Source organism: Tupaia chinensis, unplaced genomic scaffold (assembly GCF_000334495.1).
Source record: "Tupaia chinensis unplaced genomic scaffold, TupChi_1.0 Scaffold147500_2, whole genome shotgun sequence".
Lineage (NCBI taxonomy): Eukaryota > Metazoa > Chordata > Mammalia > Scandentia > Tupaiidae > Tupaia > Tupaia belangeri.
Window position 1 is genome coordinate 453,724 of NW_006207352.1, and position 9,488 is coordinate 463,211.

At 56.5% G+C, this 9,488-nt stretch overlaps 1 long non-coding RNA gene across 3 annotated transcripts in view; it reads right to left on the reverse strand.

The window, feature by feature from the left end:
- Positions 1 to 9,488, reverse strand: part of LOC102480440 (uncharacterized) — a 33,900-nt gene that overhangs the window by 8,333 nt on the left and 16,079 nt on the right. Inside the window, exons 1-4 of one of the 3 annotated variants that reach the window (XR_003548119.1) lie at positions 7,332 to 9,457; positions 4,081 to 4,180; positions 1,596 to 1,768; positions 677 to 856 (exon numbers count right to left, since the gene is read on the reverse strand). This is a non-coding gene — a long non-coding RNA (uncharacterized LOC102480440). Of the gene's footprint in view, positions 1 to 676; positions 857 to 1,595; positions 1,769 to 4,080; positions 4,683 to 7,331; positions 9,458 to 9,488 lie in introns of those variants that run through there. The other 2 variants (XR_337599.2, XR_003548118.1) reach the window with 2 other exon arrangements.

Consider the following 9,488-nt stretch of genomic DNA (forward strand, 5'->3'; position numbering starts at 1 on the left):
TTGCAGGGTGCCAGGAACCCGGTGACTTGGCAGCTCCCCTGCCGCTGGTCCTCCCGGGAGCTCACTGGCTACCATGGCCGGGACACGCTCTGTGCTGCTCAGGGGACAGCCCACTGTGCCTCAGCCACCGAGCCAAGCACACGCATCCGGACCACTCACAGTGTGGGTTTGCATGTGGCGACTGCGCCTCCATGGCAAGTGCCCAGGTCAGAGGTCACAGGTGCAACCAGGCAGTGCATGTCACACGTCCTGAGGGCCACGCCGTGTGGCACGACGCAGTCCCGCTCCACTGCAGCAGCGGCCTCGCAAGTTCAAGGGGGACGCGTACTTGGACCTACCGTGCACAGGTCACTCACCTTCAGGCTCTGAGATAAAACACCTTCTGAAACTTTTACATGTATGTTCTCCATGACGGGCAGAGGACAGCACCTCAGCCAGCCTTGGATGGTGGTACTCTGTGCCCAGTACCCCAGGGAGGCCTCAGCTACAAACCCCGAGCCTGCCCACGTGGCCAGCCCTGACGACTGGCCTGAACGCGTCCTTTCATTCCCTCTTCCCTTGATCTCTTTGGAGTGTTCTTGCAGGTACATAATGTTTCGAAACAACCGGACGGCCCAGTCCAAATCCTGTCCTTACGGGTCAGGAGGGAGTGGGGCGGCGGCAGGGTGGGACTTACCCGCTCGCTGCAGGCCATGGCAAGGAGGAAGCAGAGCATGTAGCGTGTACGAGGGCACGGGTATCCGTGTGCACAGAGGGCCAGGCCGGCGTGGCTGTGCCGGGTGGAGGCGGCACCAGGACTTCCTCTTTCCCAGCCGTCTTCCGGCCCCTTTGCTTTGTCAGGACACGGGGTCTGTTGCTGTGTGGATCGAAAACACGAGCACTTTTCATTGAACTGACATTCTTGAAGAACTTCCGTAATGAGCTGGACAGAGGTACCCACGACGTTCACCCACGGCAGACAGATGCTCCTGTGGAAGCTGCTGCAGCGCAAAAAGTGCAAGATACGAGGATCCCAGGAAGCGGATCCAACAGCATGAATATTCATAGAAAGTGACTAAAAGAAAACCCACAGAAACGTTAGCAGTGGGTGTTCAAGGCAGTGACATCGCAGGTAATTATTTCTTCCTTTCTAGTTTTTAGTACTTCCCATTTTCTATTATAAGCATGCATTATTTTTATAATGGAAAGAAAATAAGCACTATTAAAGAAGTGCAGCTGCCAAGTACACGGACGGTTCATTCAGGGCTGCCAGCCTGCCTCCGGCAGGGAGCCTGCTCAGAGACGGGGCTCGGAGACGGGGCTCGGAGATGGGGACTCGGAGATGGGGCTCGGAGACGGGGCTCGGAGATGGGGGCTCAGAGACGGGGATCAGAGATGGGGCTCGGAAACGGGGGCTCAGAGACGGGGGCTCAGAGGCACGGGGCTCAGAGACGGGGGCTTGGAGACAGGGGTCTCTATTTTCCTCTCAAATTGTGGAGAGGATCTGAAACATCCTGTCAGAAATTTGACTCCCAGCCATGTCTGCTTGGACTCTTGCTCCTTCTAGGTTATTTATTAAATCTAGAACAGTGTTTGATTCTCTTTATTTTCCTTACCTCTGACACTTCCTTTCACGTCTCTGTTGTAGCCTCAGCATTTACTGAGTTAGTGTTTTTTAGTTCTTCCATCTCAGGAAACACACTTGGAAGTGTTCTTCTATTCTTAGGCTCTATTTCCTCCAGATGGGGTTCTTTATTTCCATGCAATGTTTCATGTTTGTTGGTAAGACCTTCATATTTTTTTTTTTTTTGAGAGATTTTCGCTATAGGGCACGTGCACTTGCCAGACAGAGAGAGACAGAGAGAAACCACGCCCTGGGGGAATGGCCATGCCGCAATCCCCTCTCCTCTCGAGATCTTGGGTACACACGTGCATGCACACACAAGTCCCAGCATGAGTTTTAAGCCACCGGGTCCAGGACTCAAAGCACGGTTGCCTGCGCGGGCGTCCAGCGATGTAGCCATTACGCCCCCTGCTGGCCCCAGACCTTGTGTGTGTCTATGCTGCTTCTCCCCATCTTGTGTATACTTAAACCGGGACCCATCTGTCCAGAGTCTCTGTTTGCTCAGCTTCTGTGTGTAAGTTTCTCCTTGATATTTTTCCACTTTGATACTCATCCGTCTTCCCCTTTCAACCAAAATCTGTAGCCTATGAGTTAGTAAGTTTACTGATCTCTTCCATGAGAGAGGGAGGGCCCCCACCACATCCCTCACACCAGAAGCCACTCCCAGCCCAAGCCAGCCCAAATCACGGACGTGCCAGGTATGCCCAGCATGCTTGGGGCCTGGGACCTCCTGTGTGAGCCCCGGCGGGCTGCCACTGTGCCACCACCTGCCCGCAGTGCTCTGTCAGCTGTTAGCGAGGCAGCGCTCTGGAAGGTTCCTAAGACCTTCCACACTCAAACACGAGGTGAGACCACGATTCCTAGGGGACTTCCGCATTTTTGTATCAAGGTAAAGTTTACAGTGAAGTGCACAGATTTTATTAGTAGCTTGCATTCCAACGCACGTTGGCCAATACCTACACCCACGTAGCCAGCTCTCAGCTAGGGTATAGAGCATTGAGACCACAGATGGTATATGGCTATGTCACTGGACTTCCAGGTAGTCAACAGCAGTTCGAGCCCTGGACCCAGCAGCTTAAAACTCACACCAGGCACATGTGGGTGCGTGCCCAAGATCTGAAGAGAAGAATGGAAGAGAAGGGACTGCAGCATGGCCATCACCCCTGGGGGGTGATTTCTCATTTTCTGTTTCTCTGTCCCTCCAGCAAGTGCACCCTATTGCAAAAATTTCTCTCTAAAAAGGAAAAAGAAAGAAAGAAAGAAAGAGATCGTCCCACCCCCACCCCCGTGCACACTGCAGTGGACTCTCCCACTCCAAGCCACCAGCGCTCCGACTGGCCTCTGGACGGCCGCGCCCACTCAGAAGCTGGTGCCTGCGCGCCCCCTTGTCTCCGCTGCGTGTCACAGCAGGCTGCTCTGGCTATTACTGGCCAGCACTCCAGAGGACGTGCTACAGCTAGTCCCCAGCTACCAGGTAGTCATGATGTTTCGAGCTTTTTCTACTTTAGATGTCTTCTTATACACACATTCTTAATCCACTTAGGCAAAACATCGAAGTGGAGTGTCTAAGTAGATGTATATCTTTTAGAAAGCCACCAGTTTTCCAAAATGGCTGTACCGTTTTATACCCACAGGGACGTAAACATTTACTCCACAACATCACCCATGTGATTTTGTCAGGGTTTTTTTTTTTTTTTTTTTTTTTGGGGGGGGGGGGTTTTCACTATAGGGCGCGGCCACCCCCCAGACAAGCAAGAAATCACCCCCCGGGGGGATGGCCATGCCGCAATCCCTTTTCCTCCATTCTCCTCTTGGGATCTTAAGCACGCATGTACATGCGCCCAGCATGAGTTTAAGCCACCGAGTCCGGGACTGACACTGCATGCAGCTACATGGGAGTCCAGCGATGTAGCCATTATGCTATCTGCTGGTCCCAGGATTTTTTTTTTTAAAAAGAGATTTTTGCTGTAGGGCACGTGAGCTGGCCAGAGAGACAGAAAGCAAGAAATCACCCCCTAGGGGGATGGCCACACTGCAATCCCTTCTCCTCCATCCTCCTCTCATATTTTGGGATGCACGAACACACACCTGGCTTGAGTTTAAGCCACCAGGTCCAGGACCCGAACCGTGTGACTGCGTGGCAGTGCAGTGATGTAACCGTTACTCTATGTACCAGTCCCAATTTTGTCATATTTTAAAGTTTATTTTCTGAGAAAGAGTCACTACCAACAGGGTCCCTTCCTGTCACAGCCTCCTCCAGACTCCCAGTCAGGTTCCTGGGCACACCCACGGTGACCCGGGAGCCGAGCCCAGGGCTCCCCCACGGCTCCAGAACTGCAGCAAGGCCTCACCGCCGGCAGCTCTGTGGCCAGGCCTGACAGGCCTTGTGACACGAGCCATTCTACTGTGCAGGGGACAGGATCGCTTCATCTCTCAGCCAGGTGACCAATGAGGCCAGCCCCTCTCCGTGTACTCACCGGCTACGTGCACCTCCTCTCCTGGAGTTGACTGGCGAAGTCTCCTCCCGGGACTGCAACGGGCGGCAAGCTAGGCCCGGTGGATGCACACTGCGTCTTTCTGACGGTGACATGGTGACAATGACGAATGTGGTGAGCACTGGCTGGGTGTGAATACAGTCCACCTGCCTGGGCGCTGTGTACTCAGAGACGGAGAGATGGCCCTCGTGCGGACACCCTGTGTCGTTCACACACTACACGTCTCCACTCGACACAACTGCAGTCTTTGGCCTCGAGGGGAGATCTGTTTTAGACTGGTTACGGATGACTCTGAGCCATTCCGCAAACCTGACAATTATGTTGAGGAAAGAATACAGAACGAGATGTGGTGTCTCTTGCTTCTGCTTCTGCTTGCCAAGTGGGAAGGGGAGAGAGGGCCGTCCTCCGCCTCTGCTCTCCCGCTGCATCCCGCCGGTTGATTGGAAAGTGACATCCAGCGTGCTTTGCACTGTGGACTCTGCCATCCCCCGGCTCACCACAACACAATTACGCCCCGTTCCTTCAGCCCGGGGCTGGCGTTTCTTTCTTACGGGACAACAGCTGCAGCTCAACCTCGACGCCTCCTGAAACAGTGGCACCACTGGCTTTAGTTTTAGTCCTGGTGATTCCAATGTTCACACTCCTGCTCGGCAAAATTTTTTGCTGCCAAAATATGCATTCAGCCCTGACACCTTCCTAGAGATACACAAAGGCGCTTCCAGGCTACTGGGTCCTTGCCTGCCCTGTAATCCACCCCGAGCCCAGTCCCTGCGGAACGTGTCAGGGTGCTGACACCGCTCGTCCTGGTACTGCCATGCAACCACTGAGGAGCGCTGTCCCAGGGCAGGCCACGCCGCGCAGGGCCACCCACGCCCTCGGGCTCCAGTAAGGTCTGACACACTGCCCTGTCTGGGGGCAGCCATGACACCTGACCCTCCGTAGGTGACCCCGTCTGGGGGCGGCCATGAGACCTGACCCTCTGTAGGTGACTCTGGGGGGCGGGCATGAGACCTGACCCTCTGTAGGTGACTCTGTCTGGGGGTGGCTATGAGACCTGACCCTCTGTAGGTGGACCTATGTGAGAAAGTTCCAGGTTCCACCCAGAGACCCCCGAGTAGCCTGGGCATGTGCACACCCATCTCTGCGGCTGGCTGAGGCTAGGGATGCTGTTGTCTCTCTCCCCCCTTCCCAGTCGTGGAAGAAATAATGATTTATGGAGAGGTTATTGCTGTAGGGCATGTGCACTCGCAGAGAAAGACAGAGAGACAGAAAGCAAGGAATCACCTCCTGGGGGGATGGCCACACAATTCGTTCTCCTCCATTCTCCTCTCCGGATCTTGGATACACACACGCGCCTGGCATGAGTTTAAGCCACTGGGTCCAGGACTCAAACCGCGGTTGACTACCTGGGAGTCCAGCACATAGCCAACATGCCAACACTGGTCCCAGAAGAAATACTTTCTGCAGTGTTCTCGGACTATCTCCCCGTCTCTCTCAGGAGACAATGACAAGTGCACACGTTCCAAGCTGCACGCAAGCAGTTCTCCTCCCCTCTATCTCCAGGGGCTTTTTGGAGTCCCCCAAGTGTCTTTCCACCCTGTCACCGGCAGTCACACTCCCCACAACGAATGGATCGAATGGATCGTTTGTTATACTGATAAGAACAGGTTCTAAACCACTAAACCTTCTCGAGATTCGGTCTTTCATTACGTTTTTGCTGCCGTTCACAACAAAGGACACAATGGCGGCTTCCTGAAGGCCTGGACGGGGCCTCACCAGGCCTTGCTCGCTCCCCCAGATCCGGAGCTCGTGGCCCCACACCCCCACCCCTGCCTACAGCGCTGGGTGTCTGTCCTCTGAAGGCCCTGAGGCTGGACAAAAGGCTGAGCCCAGGTGGCCAGAGCAGCTGGTCCTGTCCCCACGGCCTGAGCTGGCCGGTACGCGGCACTCCCCCTGGCACGCCGGGGGTTCAGGAAGGGCCACGGCCCCACCCCGTCTCTACTGGCTCCCTCCTGGAGTGCTGGGAGCTGAGCCAGTCCTGGGGACCCACGGGAAGAGCCACTGGAGAGACATTCTCCCTCTGGACACCGACTGAAGGCAGCACGAGGGCATGCTGGGACCCTGGGGTGGAGCCTGCAGGAGGGCGGCCCCCATGCGTGCTCCCAGCGCTAGCGTGCTATCACGTGTCTTCTGTCCAAACGACCCGAACTGGGTTTTCTGTCAGTGGCAGCCGGCACGCCCTTCAGATAGGTGACCTGTGAGCACAGGCTGAGGCTTCTGGTGTGTTAAGTACAGTACGGGGTCAGCACTTGGGCTAACCTCCTGCCCTCAGCCCGGATGAGCCAGCCCAAGTGGTGTACTTCTCCTGAAATGCCACGTCGGGACACTGCCAGGAAGCTAACATGCCAAAACCGACCTGTTTTACTGCAGAAAAGGGGATTCCAGGCTCCCCAAGTCGGCCTCCAACCCAACACGCGGCCAGCTTCAACGTCCCTGCTCCTCGGCCCGCTCTGCTAAGACCAGCCTTCTGCTCGGCTCCTTGCCATCTTTTCCACTCTGTTCCTCAAGGTGCAACTTCTAAGACCCACATAAAGCTTTTTTATTCTGCACAAATTGAGTTTGACGCCCACTGACGATGTCACCCTAAGCAACACAAGTTGGGTGTGGCATTTTACAAACTGATTCTGTAACTCCCAGCAGCCAACGTGAGAGCCAGGCCTGTCTGCTGGACCTGTCACGGGTAAGCCCCAGGTGTCATGGCGTGAGCCCAGACAGGTGCAGCCCACCAGCCCTTCACGGGGAAGCCCTTGGGCTTGGGCTGAGACACACCAGAGTCCCAGGCGCCTCTGCGCTTCCTTCTGCCCTGGGGCCTGGGGCACCGGCTTCACCTGTTCAGCGATCTGTAGGGGGCAGTGGCAGTGAGTTTGCCAGCTCGACCACAAATGCAGAACTCGACCCTCCGCTTCCGAAGCTCCTGGCTCTTCCCACTCCTCACTGACATTTAGAAGAGAACCCCACACAGCCGGGGCGAGCAGCTCTGTGAGGGTGTTACGTCGGGGCCTCCCCCACTCAGGTACTGCCCTGAGTGTCCTCAGCGAGCATGGCTTCTTCGGCACCCCTCCCGCGCTCTGGGTGGGCACTTTGAGGACGGTGCCCTCAGCCCCAGGCCCCCAACCCAGCTGGTCTCCTCTGGCCAACTCTCTGGGATGCCCTTCTCTCACTCTCTCCCTCACCTTCAGACGTTCTGCAGAGAATGGGGACAGCGTTTTCCCGATGTGTGGGGAAGTGGTCCTTTGCTGGTGGTTCAAGGTGGGCCTCAGGTTTTCCAACCGTCGCTTCCCGTCCTGCCGTGCCGGTGGCTCTGTGGCTTTCACTCCATCGGTGTCTCTGACGGTGACGACTGAGCACACTGGCTCCCACCTCTCCTCCTCGGAGTGCCTTAGACAGCGGAAAGAGCCAGTGCCCACGACCTTGGGCAACCGGCCCACAAACCCAGGAGTGGACGGAGGAGGGCTGTGGGGAGGCGTCTGGGCTGCAGACTCTCAGACTGCTCTCTGCTGCCCGCAAGGACGATTCAGGGAAGTGCTGAGTTCAGGACAGAGACTCAGGCCATGGGAGCCAAAGGGCCACACGAGATACCCTGACAACACCTCAGGCCTCAGAAGGAAGCTCTCAGGCCCCTGCCTGAAAGGCGCCAGACATGGGCCGCTGGCAGTGAACCGCCTCGGAGAGCGGGTCCTTCCTGTGACTGGCAGCCTGCTGGTGCCGACAGGCTGGCTCACACGGAGCAGGGCTGGCCTGCTACACACCTGGCCTCCCTCGTGGGCATCTGTATACGCTCGGGGACATGGAGACACTCGGGGTTCAAGCTTTACTTGAGCTGTCAAACACAACTAAGGACGCTGAGGAGGGGGGAACCCGGGGGTCCTCTGCGCCCGCACCCGCACCCACGCTCTGCCTGCAGTCTGAGCTCTCCCACCACTGGCCTGCCTCTGGAGCCCTCCAGCTCTTCTTTCTGCTGGTGGTGCGCTCTTCACCTCTCCTCTGTGACAAGGCCCTGACCTCCCCGAGGTCTAGGGCACAGAGGGTGCTGACAGCATGCTGGTCTCAGAGAGGGCGAGGACTCGGCCGTGACCCTCGCTGCTTCCCTGTAGGCAGGTGCGCCCCTCCCTGCGTCCAAGATCCCCGGCCGGTCTCCCATGTCCAGTTTGTCTCAGACACACACACCCCATCTTGACATAGGCTTCTTTGGGCTAATTCTGTTTGGATCTGCTCCAATAGGTTCTTCCACCAACTCTGGGGAATGTCGAGGCACCTTCCCTTGAGCACATGTGCAAACGGCCCGGCCCTCCTCTTTCCGGAAGTCCAACGACACCCCTGCCCTCTCCCGCTGCAGTCCACTGCTCTGTCCTCCTTGTGGCTGGCCCCCGGTGTCCCAGTGGGGGAGGCCCACCAGTCCACCTCCGATTTCACAGGACCCTGTTCTGTCTCCTCCGTCCTGTTTCACACATTCACTGGTTTTTATTATTGTTGCATTTTTAATCTAAAATTTTCACTTTCCTATCTTCTGCTATTTTAGGAACTGTGCTTCCATCTCTCTCAAGCATAACTTCAATTGCTTATTGAGGCTGCCCCTTCCTAGCACTTTGGTTAGAGAAAAGAGGGTTTTCTTGGGCTTCTTTCTTCTTCCTTTTTTTTTTTTTTGCCTGCTCCTACTGGCGCCCCCAGGAGGTCAGCTTCTCCAGAGCCGATTTCAGGGTATACGTGGCCACAGGAAACCCAGGGCCGTATTCCCAAGCGTTCCTCCGGTGCCCAGGAGCCTCGCTGGTCCCCATCCACCTCCGCCTCTCAGCTTTCTCCAGCTGCTTTACACGCAATGTCCATGGGGTTAGCTGTGTGGTGCTTAGCAAGAGGGACAGAGAGAGGTATTTCTACTTCCTGTCTGAACCTGCCACTCATCTCCTTGCTTCCAAGAACAAAGAGTATCACGTATAGATGTCTGCCTGAGGGGTGGCCGGCAGTCTTCCCAGCTTGGGAGATGTTAGCACACTCTGCTCTTCGGGCTCAGGTTAGGGTTCTAACATTGCCCTTGCTTCAGCCGGGGGCCCACTCCGACTGAGGGTGACAGCCCATGGGACCGCTCACTGCCCTGCGAGGGTGCCCGCAGCTCTGGGCTCCCCTGTGGCCACTGCCTCTGTGCTTTCCATATAGGCCCCTTCGGCAGGCAGGACCGGGAGGTGGGACTGATGCAGTCTGATCGCACTTTTGCGCACTAAAATCACTTCCAGAGAAAAATTAGCCAAAGCTCTCCTCTGCCCACGACGGCCACACCCTCGGAACCGAGTCTGCTCCAACAGCTCTGCCCACCCCTGCTGCCTCCTGCCGTGTGC